General features: G+C 41.1%; 1 pseudogene; it reads left to right on the top strand.

The window, feature by feature from the left end:
* The first annotated feature begins 209 nt into the window (after nt 1-209).
* LOC145659844 (antigen WC1.1-like) lies at nt 210-13,003 on the top strand (annotated as a pseudogene).
* Nucleotides 13,004-13,435: the final 432 nt, after the last annotated feature.

Raw genomic sequence — 13,435 nt, 5'->3', positions numbered from 1 at the left:
TAAACCTATCTGTTATATCCCTGCATATCTGTAAAAACAGCATATAAAATACATCAAACACAAAAAAATTACCCCAAACAATTGAACCGCAGTTCCACGGTATTTTTAATGAAAATTTACGCTTACAGTAGACTCTCACAAAGCCCTGTGAGCAATTGCTTTGAAAGTGCTTTGAACTAAACAGCTAACTGCATCACTTTGTAAACACTGCTGCAGCCTTCTGTGTGTCTTGAGCCCATTTCCAATAGGATTCCATATAAAGTAGGTAGTGGGGGTGGAATGCTGCAAAGACTCTACGTCGCCCTCTGGTGGTGTAAACACCTTAGCTGTTATATATAGATAGATATTGTTTTAATCCTTTTGCCACTGCTTAGTCTGTGACCACAGGACCACTGCGGACAATGAGACTGCAATAATCATGCTATGGTAGTGAGTGCTGTGCTGCTATGAGCTTATAAGGTAACAGCAATGATGGTCAGGTTTTTACACCTTGGTTGTATGATGGGCCACTAAGAAACGGAAACTGAAATATTACATAAAGGTACAACAGCATGGATACAATAATACGCTGGGGGAGGGGAACGCTCAAACTAAAATATAACTCCATAGGGATTCTCCCTCGGTGATGGACACCGCGTCGGTGGATTCTGAGAGTGAAGGACCTCCGACGCCCAAGGTACCACCCAAGTCATCCGATGAGGACACTCCCTCCATGAAGGCTTGCAACCCCAGAGCTCAAATGCCTAAGCCTCGTAAAGGCAAGAAGGCAGTGTCACCAGTGCCCGCCCCTGAGATGGACAAATCAGCTGGTACGTCTCCGGATACGCGTGCGCCAAAGCCGGAGCAGCCACCACCACACAAGCCAGCAAAGGAGGATACGTCCAGCCGGGGCGGTCTCCGACGCAGCCAACGATAGGAGGACTGGCTGGGGCTCCTGCTACATTTCCCCGGACTGTTTAATAGTTCTTTATGTAGTCCGGTTCATATACCTGTCCCGATCAAAGTACCTATTACTGTGCCAGTTGCTTTGCCCCCCTTTGTGTCTGTACCTGTGCCCATCAGTGTGTACTTCCCTGTGTCTGTTGTCATCCTGGTCCCTGTCTTCCTCCCCTCTGTCCTGCTCGCGCTGGCATGTGTCGGGTCGCTCGGTCCTCCGGTCTCGCCATTTGGCATTGGTTTCAGGGCCGTAGCCCGATAGGCTGGAGCGCCAGAAGTCGCACCGTTGGGGAGGGGCTCTGTCGTGGTACGGCCCCTCCTCCCAAACGTCTCCCTGTGTCTGTGTGTGTGAGGGTGTGAGTTCGTCCATATGGCCGCGCACACCATGTTTCACACGTGCTCTTCGTTGTGTATCGTTAGCGTGCATGTATATAAGTGTTGTGTTTAAGTGTGAATGTTATCGATGTTTGAACCCTGTTAGCCTGCGAGTCACGTAGTCGTTATTGTGTGTGTTAATAAACGTGTTTTGTGTTCCACAACTCGTACCTGCATCCTGCTCTGCCTCCTCAGCGTAACATAAACATAAAAGAAAAGACAGAATAAACAGCTGTCTGCAGCCAAACAGCTATTTCTAATTCCTGAGCAGTTAATGTGGTCTTCTATTTTTTTCTCATTGTTTCTCTCTCCCTCCCTCTTTATCGTGGGCAGATAGTGCAAGGCTGGTGGATGGTGGTAGTCGCTGTGCTGGGAGAGTGGAGGCTCTTCATAGAGGACAGTGGGGATCAGTGTACAATGATGACTGGGATATGAGAGATGCTGCAGTGTTGTGTAGACAGCTGGGCTGTGGGGAGGCTGTAGATGTACTGGGTAATGCTCACTTTGGACCAGGATCAGGACCAATCTGGATGAATGAAGTGGCCTGTAGTGGATCAGAGTCTATGCTGAAGAACTGTGGTTCAGTTGGCTAGGTTAGTGACTATCATCATGCAGGAGTTATCTGCTCAGGTAAATTATACTAATCTTTAGAATGGATATATTCACCCCAACTGGCATTTCTGCATATTTGCTAACTTTCAGACTTTGTTATGACATTACAAATTTTGTGCATCTCAATTTTATATTTGTTTAATAAAAGGAAAGCATGGCGTCATTATCATTAGAAGCTTCTATGGCCATGAACATATGAATGTGACATGCTATGATAGATCAGTTTTTAACAATTCTTGTGCAGTTCCTTTTTTTAGATAGAACAGCTTTGCTTTCTTTCTTCAGCATTTGTAAAGGAAATTAAATTATCCTTTGTCACTTATTAGACCACCGACAAAATCTATTTTATAATAATATATTTCTTATTTGCTGCCATTAATGAAGAACCATGCATTAACTAGTGCAATATTAGAAAATCAATAAAGTAAGTATTTTCTCTGTCACTAGAATATGTTCCATGGTCTCTAGTCCCCATATTAATATTTTAGGAGTGAGGCAGGTTGGTGGTCCTCAATGCACTGGGAGAGTCGAGGTGATTCATGGGAAGACCTGGACCACAGTGTGTGATGCTGACTTTGACCAGCAGGATGCAGAAGTTGTGTGTAGAGAGCTGGGCTGTGGGATTCCTGTTAAGGTGCTGGGAGCAGCTGCTTTTAGCAGAGGGGAGGGCCAGGTGTGGACAGAGGAGCTTCAGTGTAGAGGCAACGAATCTGAGATTTCTCTCTGTCCAACATCTTTAGTCAAACAGAACTGCTCCCATTACTGTGATGTGGGACTAATATGTTCAGGTTATATATTAATCTTTATCTTTGTTGCCAGTGAACTATTGTAACTATGAGATACTATGACAACAATAGTGCTTGTTCTGTTTACATATCTGTAATCATTTCTGTGTTTTACAGGTTACACAGCTGCATGTCTGTTGAATGGCTGGGACTCCTGTTCTGGTCGAGTGTAGTTCCAGTACCTCAGTGACTGAGGCTCAGTTTGTGGTGGTAACTGGGATATGAGAGCTGCCAGTGTCCTCTGTGGACAGCTGAAGTGTGGGAGTGCTGTGGCTGTGTTGGGGGTGGACTGGTTTGGGGAGGGGAGTGGCCACATCTGGGCCGATGTGTTTGATTTTCATGGGAACGAGACACACCTGTCAGAATGTCCCATCTCATCATGGAGTCGAGCAGCATGCTCTCATAAACAGGATGCTGGAGTCATCTGCAGCGGTGAGCATTTTTACACCACATTACTTAAAAATACATTTTATGGGAAAATGCCTCCTCTGCTATTCTGTAAAAGTAAACATTAGATGATATCTACTGCATTCTCAAAAATATATATACACATAAGTATATAGCTATATACCCATGTTTTTATGCATGTTTCTGTTTCAGTTTCCTCACAGGCCTTTCATGAGGGCCGAGTGCGGGTGTCTGGAGGGAGTGAGTGTGAGGGGCAGATGGAGGTTTATTTCAGCCTGGGCTGGAGGAGAGTTCTCCTGGACTCCCGAAGTGTATCTGAAGTCTATGTGGTGTGCAGACAGCTGGGCTGTGGCTCTGTGCTGAACTCCTCCAGCTCCTCTTCTTCCAGTCCTGATCAACACAGCCACATGTGTGTGAGGGGTTTCAATTGTTCTGGGAGTGAAGCTCATCTGGGGAACTGCAGCACTGCAAACCTCCTCAACCTCTCCTGCAGCTCCATGGAACAGCTGTCAATCACCTGCTCTGGTATGTGTTACATTAACCTAAAAACTGGTCATTCTTAATAAAATTAATAACATGCTTGCCTAATCTACTCTAAAATGTACACCAGTTGTGTGAGGATTAATGACTTTTATGTCACATTAACAAAAATAATAACATCATGTGCTTATTTTGGTGGAACAATTCTATGTAAATCAAAACCAGAGTTTAAACTGTCTGAAATGTTTTGGACAATTAAGGTGTGTGTGTGTGTGTGTGTGTGTGTGTGTGTGTGTGTGTGTGTGTGTTTCAGCCCATTCCTCCATCAGGCTGGTTGGCTCTGGGGTAGACTGTGCAGGAAGGCTGGAGGTTTTCCTCAGTGGATCATGGGGGACAGTGTGTGATGACTCATGGGATATTGAGGATGCTCAGGTGGTGTGCAGTCAGCTGCAGTGTGGAGTGGCCCTCAGTGCCTACGTACCAGCCTGGTTTGGTCCAGGAACCGGGCCCATATGGCTGAATGAGGTGCAGTGTGAGGGAAACGAGACGTCCCTGTGGAACTGCAGGTATCAATCTGGGGGAAAGCATGACTGCAGACACAAGGAGGATATAGGGGTCGTGTGCTCAGGTGAAGTCTGCTGACTGCAGCTGTTCTTGAATTTGATTTACTTGTATTTTGTTCTTTAAAGTGTATAGTGATAACATAAAATGTAACAAATTTGCACAGTTCAAAGGTAAGTGTCAAATGCAAAAGTCTGACATTAAGCATACAATAATTATATCTAATAATTCTGATAGAAGAGAATCCCAAACTGCACCAAAGCAGTATCATATTTAATAATGCTCATTTTAATTTGCTTTTAGCTATTTAAGTTTTGTTTTGTTAAGAAAGCTAAGTTTCATATGGGTTTAAAGAAACATAAATAACGGTAATTAACAGACACTGATGGCAACTGTGCATTTATACTGTGGGTAGAGTGAGCTCTCATGTAGAAACATTTAAGAATCATAGAAAGATTGACAAAATAGTTGCCTGCATATTTTCTCTCACCAGAGTTTAAAGAGATTAGACTCACTGAGGGGTGTAAAGGGAATCTGGAAGTGTTCTACAATGGAACCTGGGGGAATGTGTGTGTGAATGGGATGAATGAGGAAACAGCAAGTTTGATCTGTCAAGAGCTGAACTGTGGGAAAACAGGCAGGGAGTCTGGGGCCAGAGCAAGAGTGGAATCATCTCCTAACTGGCTGGATCAGGTGAAATGTAGGAAACATGACTCCACTCTATGGCACTGCCCATCTGACCCCTGGGGGCACAATAAGTGTGATAATGACAAGGAGGTGGCTCACATTACCTGTTCAGGTAGGCAGATTCTCCCTGCATGTAAATATTCTTGCAGATATCAAGTAGCTGAGAAGTTAAGAATTAAATGCTCATGAATGTTAAATCTGCAATCATAATTTATATTACCATACTCACAGGAGTGCAGATACAATTACAAAAACATGTGAAATGCTCTTCATTTCCCCATCAAAGACAGTGCTCAGGTAAGGATGCATTAATTAATGAGAGCATGAATCAAAATTCTTCCAATATCTTACTCTAGTCATTATAAATTTTAATGGATTACTCAACATCAATACTTCACACAATCAAAGCTGACAAGAAATGTGTTATCTGCTGAACCCAGACAGTTATGTTACTGCCCTAACTGTCCTGTGCAGTATTTTCTCCTCATGTCATATGTCTGTGGTATAGTTCCGCTGCCTCTCAGGCTGAGTGGACCAGAGGGAAGCTGCTCTGGGAGGCTGGAGGTTTACCATAACGCTGCGTGGGGCTCCATCTGTGATGATCAGTGGGACATCAGGGATGCTGAGGTGGTCTGCAGGCAGCTGGGCTGTGGGAAGGCACTGAGTGCTAATGGGAGTGCTGCCTTTGGTGCTGGTGAAGGGGTGATCTGGTTGAACAGAGTGGAGTGTAGAGGGGATGAGATTCACCTGTGGGACTGCAGTTATTCACTGAAGAACCACACTGATTGCTCCCACAAAGAGGATGCTGGCATCACTTGTGCAGGTCAGAGGATACCTCAGACAGGGTTTTGGATTCAATAAATAACTACTTTGACAAATTCAGTAGCTGAAAAATAGAAATTGTGCTTGCAATATTTTGATGTTTTTTTAGTTTGTAGTCTAATTACACCTTGTTATGCATCTCTGGGTGTTGAACCTGGTGATGAGGGATAAACCTGTGCAGCACATCATCAGTTAGTCATGTTGCTTTAAACTTGTGCTTCAGTAAGCAAGGACTCTGGGTGGAAGTTTTGTCACTGAGCCCTCTGTCCTCACATCTTATCCTTGCATCATTTTGTCATGTCCCCAGAGGGAGGAGCTAAGTCATGAGGAAGAGGTGAAAAGAAGTGAGATAACAGTTAAAGAAATGAGAAGAAACTAGTAATGAAGTTCTTCCCTCCTAACAAATGTATAGCCCTGAAAATACACGTCCTTATACACTGAGGTAGCATTAGTATACAGTCAAATCTGATCAAAAAATGAACAAATATAAATGTCATCCGCAGCTTCATTATTCATGAATTGCTTTTTGGCTTACCAGAACTGGCAACCTCAAAATTAAATATTGACATTCATGTACATCAGTGACAATGATACATTTTTTTAATAACCTGAGAAATGCTGGATTTTTCAGGTAAATCGTTATCATCATTATGAGTGTCAACATCAATAACAACAACAATAATAATAATATCAAAAATGTCTAGGAAGAAATGTAAATTAAATGATATAACAGACATATACTTGCTAGGGTCAGTTAGAGAATAAAGCTAATTATAGCTTTGCTTTTGTATGTTTGTGTGAGTTCTGTGTCCACCTAACTGATTTGGTTCTCTATTTCTAGACATCTCCCTGACCCCTGTTATTACAAGCAAAGTAACCACCAACTCCATCTCAGGTCCTCTTTTCATTCCTCTGCCTCATTTTTTTTAAAATGTTCAAATAAAAAATACTGTTTATACATGTTCTATTTTGCAATTTCCTTTCCAGTTGGTAAATCTGAGATGATAACAACCAGTCGACCTCTACCTCAACCAGCTACCTCTTCAGTGGTCCTGCTGGTACTGGGAGTGCTGCTCTTCCTGGCCTTAGTGCTTCTCTCTGGGCTGGTTTACCAGAACAGAGTGCTCAGGAAAGGTGGGGCACATTCACATATAATCTACAGTTTTACACATCTTATATCATAGACATCTTATAATCCTTCAGTCTGTCATTAATTTGCTGAAGCCATGTTTGCTCCTGTCTTCACACCCAGTGCTCTCTAAGAGGAGGTGTAAGACTTTGCCTGAAGTAATCTATGAGGAGATTGACCACAGAATCACCAATGAAAGAACTCCCATCTCAGCTCAAAAGGGTGAGTAATAGGGAAGGGTAATATTGCAGGCAATCCTAGTGTGTATGACACAAAGATTAAAAAAAAAATAACCATTACAAAGTGAGAGAAAAATGAGAGAGCTTGTGTGTTATATTTGTTATTTTGAAGCTGTGTGACTGTATCGCACTCTTTTCATACCTTATGACATTTCACCTCTTGCTGCTCACTACATTAAGAGATCTGAACAGTATCAGATAAATGTCTGCCTTATCACTATAAGGCAAGGCAAGTTTCAATATGTAGTACCTTTCATGCACAATAGGAATTCAAAGTACTTTGCTCAAATTTATAGAAACATTGAGTGGGAAAAAAAAGTTTTAAATAATAAAGGCTGAGATCTGTCACCTCAGAAAGGGCTTTTCAAAAAAATAGAAGTAGAGTTAAAGTAAAGTCAAATTAGAAGATAAAAGATAAAGGCACAAGAAAACAAGAACATTGTCAATTTAGACTTAAAAACAGTGACATTTGGGGTATATCTAACATTAAGAAGGTTGTGATTGCTTTTAGCATCATACTGTCTAAAAGTTGCCTCACCATATTTGGTTCTGATTCTAGGCAGCATTAGCTGACTAGCCTGACTGGTCTATTGGGTTTGTATTCTTCCAGTAGATCAGAGATGTATTTTGGTTCTAGGCCATTCAGTGATTTATATACAATTGTTTGTATATAATTATATATAGAAGTACCAAAAATGAAGAACTTTGAAATGAATTGGTAGTGGATGTAAGAATGTGAAAACTGGAATCAATGTGCTCAACTCTATTTGTTTTGGTAAGATTTCTGGCAGCTGCCTTTTGAATAATCTGTAATGGTTTCATTATAAACTTGGCCCGTATTAAGACTAGTGCAGTAATCTTGTCTGTAGGACAAGACATACTTCATTGGTATGTTAGACTCTATCCTACTGTACTGTACTAGGATATTCTATGACAAAGCACTTTTGTAAGTCGCTCTGGATAAGAACATCTGCTAAATGCCATACATGTAAATGCATGAGAAAAAGGCATGTATTAGTTTCTCTATGCCCTGCTTAGACATGAAATCTTTACCCTTTGATATATTCTTTAGATAGTTAACAGTTGTTCTTTGTTAATGATTTGATGTAACTGCTGAAGTTCTGATCAGAATCAACATTCTGATTTCTGACTTTGTCTTTAGTCTTCAAGGCTCTGGTGTAAAGATGAGAACTGACCTCAAGTCAGTCATTGCTGTTAATGGGCAAATGTAATCCCCTCTGTCTTTTCTTTGTTTACTTGGGTGCCTTTCTAGTTGTTTATCTCTAGGCCCTTTTTTGTACATCCTGAATATGTAAATGTGATGTAAAGTAATATATTTAAAGAATTATATAGTTGAGAGGGCAAGTGGTAATTGTGGGAATACTGCTGAGAAGTATCTGGTTAGGCAAAGTTAGAGTGTGTAATTCTTTTAAGTTTTGGAGAAATGTATGCTTACACCTTTTGCTTTTTGTCTCAAGTGTATGCTTGAGTGTGTTACTATGTGTGAGGGAGAGAGACAGAGAGTGAAATAAATAACAAGAAGAGGAAAGACAGATAAGGTGAGTGTGTGCGTGATTGTTTGAGTTGGCTTGAGTGTGTAAGAGAAGCAGAGATACATAGAAAGAGCAATAGGAAGAGGTAAGGGGTTAAATCTTTGTGTGACTCTGTGTAGCTCCGACAGACAGAAAGACTAAGAGGATAAAGGTTACACAGAGTGTGTGCACATATTTGTGTGTTTTTATTTGCATGTGTGGTGCAGGGGTATTTCAAGACTCTTGTCTAAACTGAGACACACACAGAATGAAGGAGGGTATAGCTCAGCCCCTTTGTTTGGCAGTCAGGAGGGGCAGGACTGTGCATATGCTTTTCTGTTGCTCCTTTCCCTGCTCTGTTTTACTCTCTCTCTTACTACTTCTACCTGTTCTGCATCTGCTTTCATGCTTTCTCTCTCTTCTTCTTCTATTCTCACTCTTGTTCCCTGCTCTCTCACTTCTGTGATGTGAAAAAGTAATTTACATTTACTACATGTTATATTTAAGAACTTAAATTTCATGTTAATACTATTTTCACATGTTCTCAGCAGTTAATCTTATGAAATGTTTCCTTTGAGAGATAAAACTACATGTGAATTGTGATTTTGTTTTTGCATCACCAGTTCATGCTAACTAAATAGCACAAATGTGCAAAATGAATAGTTTACTCGTTATATTTCTCATTTTATAAGTTTGTGTTATCTAGTTAGCAGTGCCCCCTTGTTAACTTAACCAGTGCCTTCATTTTAATGGTTCAATATGTGTTTTTTGGTAAGTGAAATGGTTATATGTGAGTAGATTTTAAATGATCATTACCTTGTCTTCTGGTCTTGCATCACTATTATTATTAGCTGCTCAAGCGTTTGGAAAGATACTGGGTCATTATGGGACATGTAGTCCCTGTAGTGAATTTATATGGTATAGTTCTACTCAACAAGGTTAAAATGTAAAGCATTATGGATTTTGTACTGACTTTTAGCTCAGTGGCTTTTACCAGTGATTATAGTGGGGCATGGAAACATTTCAGTGGGGCACATGCTCCATTAATTTTGGTCTAATGACACCCCTGGATTATTGTATTTGTATTGTATGGAAGCATGGCAGTCAACTGGACAAATATTCTGTTTTTCTCACAACTCATTATTATCCCTGAAGGAAGATACTCATAAGTTCCTGTTTCAAGCATGTTTCATGATTGCTCTGTTCTCTTCTGACAGAATATATCAACTCAGAAGCTCAGCATTCTGGTTATGAAGATGTTGGTAAAGAGCTTCTCTCAGGTAAGGGTGGGATTACATCTCACAGAGAAATATTAGAAATGAAAGAAATCATAGTGTTCTTTAATAATCTTATACTTCCAATCAATGCTGTTTTGTCGTAAACATACAACTTTTTAAAAACTCCTTAGTTAGTGTGATGTGGGTGCCAGATGTGGTACCTTGTGGATATGTTACCTTGTAGAGTTTTGGTGATTGTTCTCATAGACAATTCTCTTTGGATGCAACATATATCTTAATATACTTTACAACAAATTCACTTTTCTTTCGGTTACAGCAAAATATGTCAATGAAGAAAAGACTGAGTATTATGATGATGCTGTTACCAGTAGTGGTCTGACAAGTAAGTTGGTTTAATCATTCATCTTTTCACTAAAATTATAGAGATGATGACTGAAATTAAAATCTCAGCTCATTTTATTTGATTTAGGTGACACAGAGACAAAAAAGACACGGGAGAATTATGATGACATCAGACCTGAGCAGGCTCCTGATAGTGCAGCAAGTATGTTTGAATATAACCACCTCTCTTCTGGAAAATATAGCTCTGCTCATAACTTCAGTGACACTCCTGTCCAAATAGGTAACTGCAATATGCAGTCAACTTTTGTTTGACTTCACCTGTGACCCTGTGAAAATTTTGCATCAACTATTTTTGTTAAACTTTACTTGATTTTAATATTATTTTGCACTCAGTTTTAAACACATTAATGACACTCAATGTCACTGATGTGTGATGGCATTTATTGCTACATTTTGATAGAGGGTATGGTAGAGATTTATGATGATGCTCTAAGTCTTCAACCAAACTCTCATGTTACAACAGGTTGGTTTCTCTTAAAGTGATAAAGACATTCTCAGAATCAACACATGAATAATGTCAGACTTGTTGCTCTTTAGCATTAAAAGTTGTTTACGTGTGCTGATGTAGCTCTTATTCCAGAGGACTATGATGATGTCATCTCCCCTGGACAGGACTCAGGAGGTGGTACAGGTGAGAATACATTGGCAGTTTAGGTAGAGCCCATTATAACAGGTTTATATTTTCTCTTTACTTGCACATTCCAGCTGCACTGCTTATTATTAATTATGTATTGTAGTGTAATGATAATGTTGATGTAAATGAATACCAAACATTCATTGCAAAGCACTAAACTCCAATGTCTGTGGAGATTAAATAGGAAGAGGAATAAGCAAGGAATAGGTACAGGATGTGATATAATATACAGGTGATTGAGAGTAGGGGTTGAAGTCGAGTATGATTGACATTTGAGTGATCGGTGCTATGTGATTGGTGGCTGGATATTGGCCAGGGCATGACAGTACCGCCCAACCCCTGAAGGGCCCATCGAAACCCAGGTGCAGGCACAGCAAGGGCAACAAGTGGGATGTGCATGATGGAAAACGTTGACTAGTACGGTGTCGAAAATCTAGCTAGTATCCAACTGCTTTCTTTAGGCACATGCCCTACCAGTCCACCATGTACTGAATCTGTCTGCAGTGACATTGTCGCTGATCAGCATTTCTCTTGAATGCCACTATGATGAAGGCAGTAATATGTCTCCTCCCTTACCCTCTGGCTCTCCTGTAGCCTGTGCAGCACTACCGAAAACTGTAATGTCAACAAGTTCCAGTGGTACAGAAGTGTCTGAAACCCCAGGATGCACTCAAATGGAGTGAGCCCTGTGGAGTAGTGATGTATCGATTTCTGGGAATGTTCAGCCTAGGGCAGGAAAGCACTCCATGTCTCAGGATGTTCTTGGTAGTATAGTCACAAGAACTTCCCTAAATCCTGGTTTAACTGCCCCACCAGTAGCCTGCAGGTGGTATTCAGAGGTCAGTCTCACTGTGACACTGAGTTTGTCCAAAAGCTCCTGCCAGACTCGCAATATAAATTGTACCCCTCAGTCTGACACTATGTCCTCCTGCAGTCTGAACTGATGAAAGACATGTTGGAAGAGGAGGTTGGCCATCTGTAGAGCTGTACAGAGAACTGGAAGAGGGATGAAATGGACCATTTTAGAAAAGAGATTGGCACTGGAAATAATGGTGGTGTTACCATCTGAAACTTAGAGATTGGTGACAAAGTCAAATAATATGTAAGACCATGGCCTATCAGGTACAGGCAGAGGCAGCAGCTTGCTTGCAGGGGGTGTGCAAGGGGTCTTGCTTCTAGCACCAATTGTACAGGAGGCTGCATGGTTGATGATATCTTGCTGCATTGAAAGCCATGATTATCTGGCGGCAAGCAACTTTTCTGTTCGTGTTGAGCCTGGATGGCCCGTTCCTAGTGAGTTAAGGGCCGATATGATGAGAATATAGTGGCACTTAGGTGGTACATACAACTGGTGATCCGGACAGCTTGGTGAGGGTTTGCCAGCAGAATAACTCTGTCCAGGTCCCATCTGATGCCCCCCCTCCAGGAAACAGGAAGGAAATAGGATGTGTTTCTGGCTAGTGGGTGTGGCTGCCTTGACAAGGCATCTGCTTTGGTATCCTTCAATGCAGCTTGATAAGTGATGGTAATATTGAACCTGAAGGAAAAACAGACCACCTGGCTTGGTTGGAGTTAAGTTGTCTGGCTGTTTGAAGGTATTGGAGGTTTTTGTGGTCAGTTATTACCACAAAGGGATGCTGAGCACCCTCCAACTAATGCCTCCACTCCAACTTTTACTGGAAAAAGCTCTCGATCTTTTTTAGAAAAGAATGCTACTACTTTAAGTTTGGGGCTTCCACATTGGAAGCATTCACTTTCATGACAAATGGCCTTGAGGGATCTGGATGTTGTAGGACTAGGGCTGTGGTGAATGCCTTTTTTAGAGCTGCAAAAGTCTGCTGTACCACAGAGCACCACTCTAAATTGGTATTTCCCCCACAAAGTTGGTGAGCAGATAGGGCTTAGCCCTAAACTCCCTAATAAAATGTGATAGAAATTGGCAAAACACACAAAGGGCTTTAAATCATGGTGCATCTGGGGACAAGGCCAGTTGGTTACTGCCTTCACCTTGGTCACCTGATTACATACACCAGTTGCATTTATGAGCCTAGGTAGCTGACCTCACACAGGTGAAACTCCACACATCTCCAATTTGCAGTACAGGTGGTTCAGCAGGAGAGTATAGAGTACTTGGGTTATGTCGCAAATGTGTTGGGGCAGTGAAGGGGAATAGATCAGGATGTCATCAAGATAAACATTCTGTCTTACACATTACTTTGTATAGGCCTCCAACAAAATCACTAGTGTTAAAGGTTTGACTCACTACTGAATCCTATAAGTGTGAGCAATAGATGCCTTGACTTGCATTGTTGACAGCTTTGTGAGTAAAAACTTTGGAATTAATAAAGGGTTATTAGTTGAATGTGTTTCATTTCTGTGCATTTTGTCCTGTGCTCATAAAGAACTCACATACTGTACAATATAAAAGTAGAATGTTTATGATTAAAACAACTAATGTTTCATTTAATGTCTGTTTTATTACTGGCCTCCCCATAAAGACAGCCAACTAATGACTGTTTCACATCCTTATATGTAAGGTAAGGGGTTCGCGTTTCTGTGCTCCTAAAATATAGTAAATTGTTGTGGCTATATTAA

Source organism: Electrophorus electricus, chromosome 11, assembly GCF_041902795.1.
Source record: "Electrophorus electricus isolate QZ-2024a chromosome 11, ASM4190279v1, whole genome shotgun sequence".
Taxonomy (NCBI): domain Eukaryota; kingdom Metazoa; phylum Chordata; class Actinopteri; order Gymnotiformes; family Gymnotidae; genus Electrophorus; species Electrophorus electricus.
Note: the sequence above shows the minus strand (reverse complement) of the source record. Positions and strands in the feature narration are given on the sequence as shown.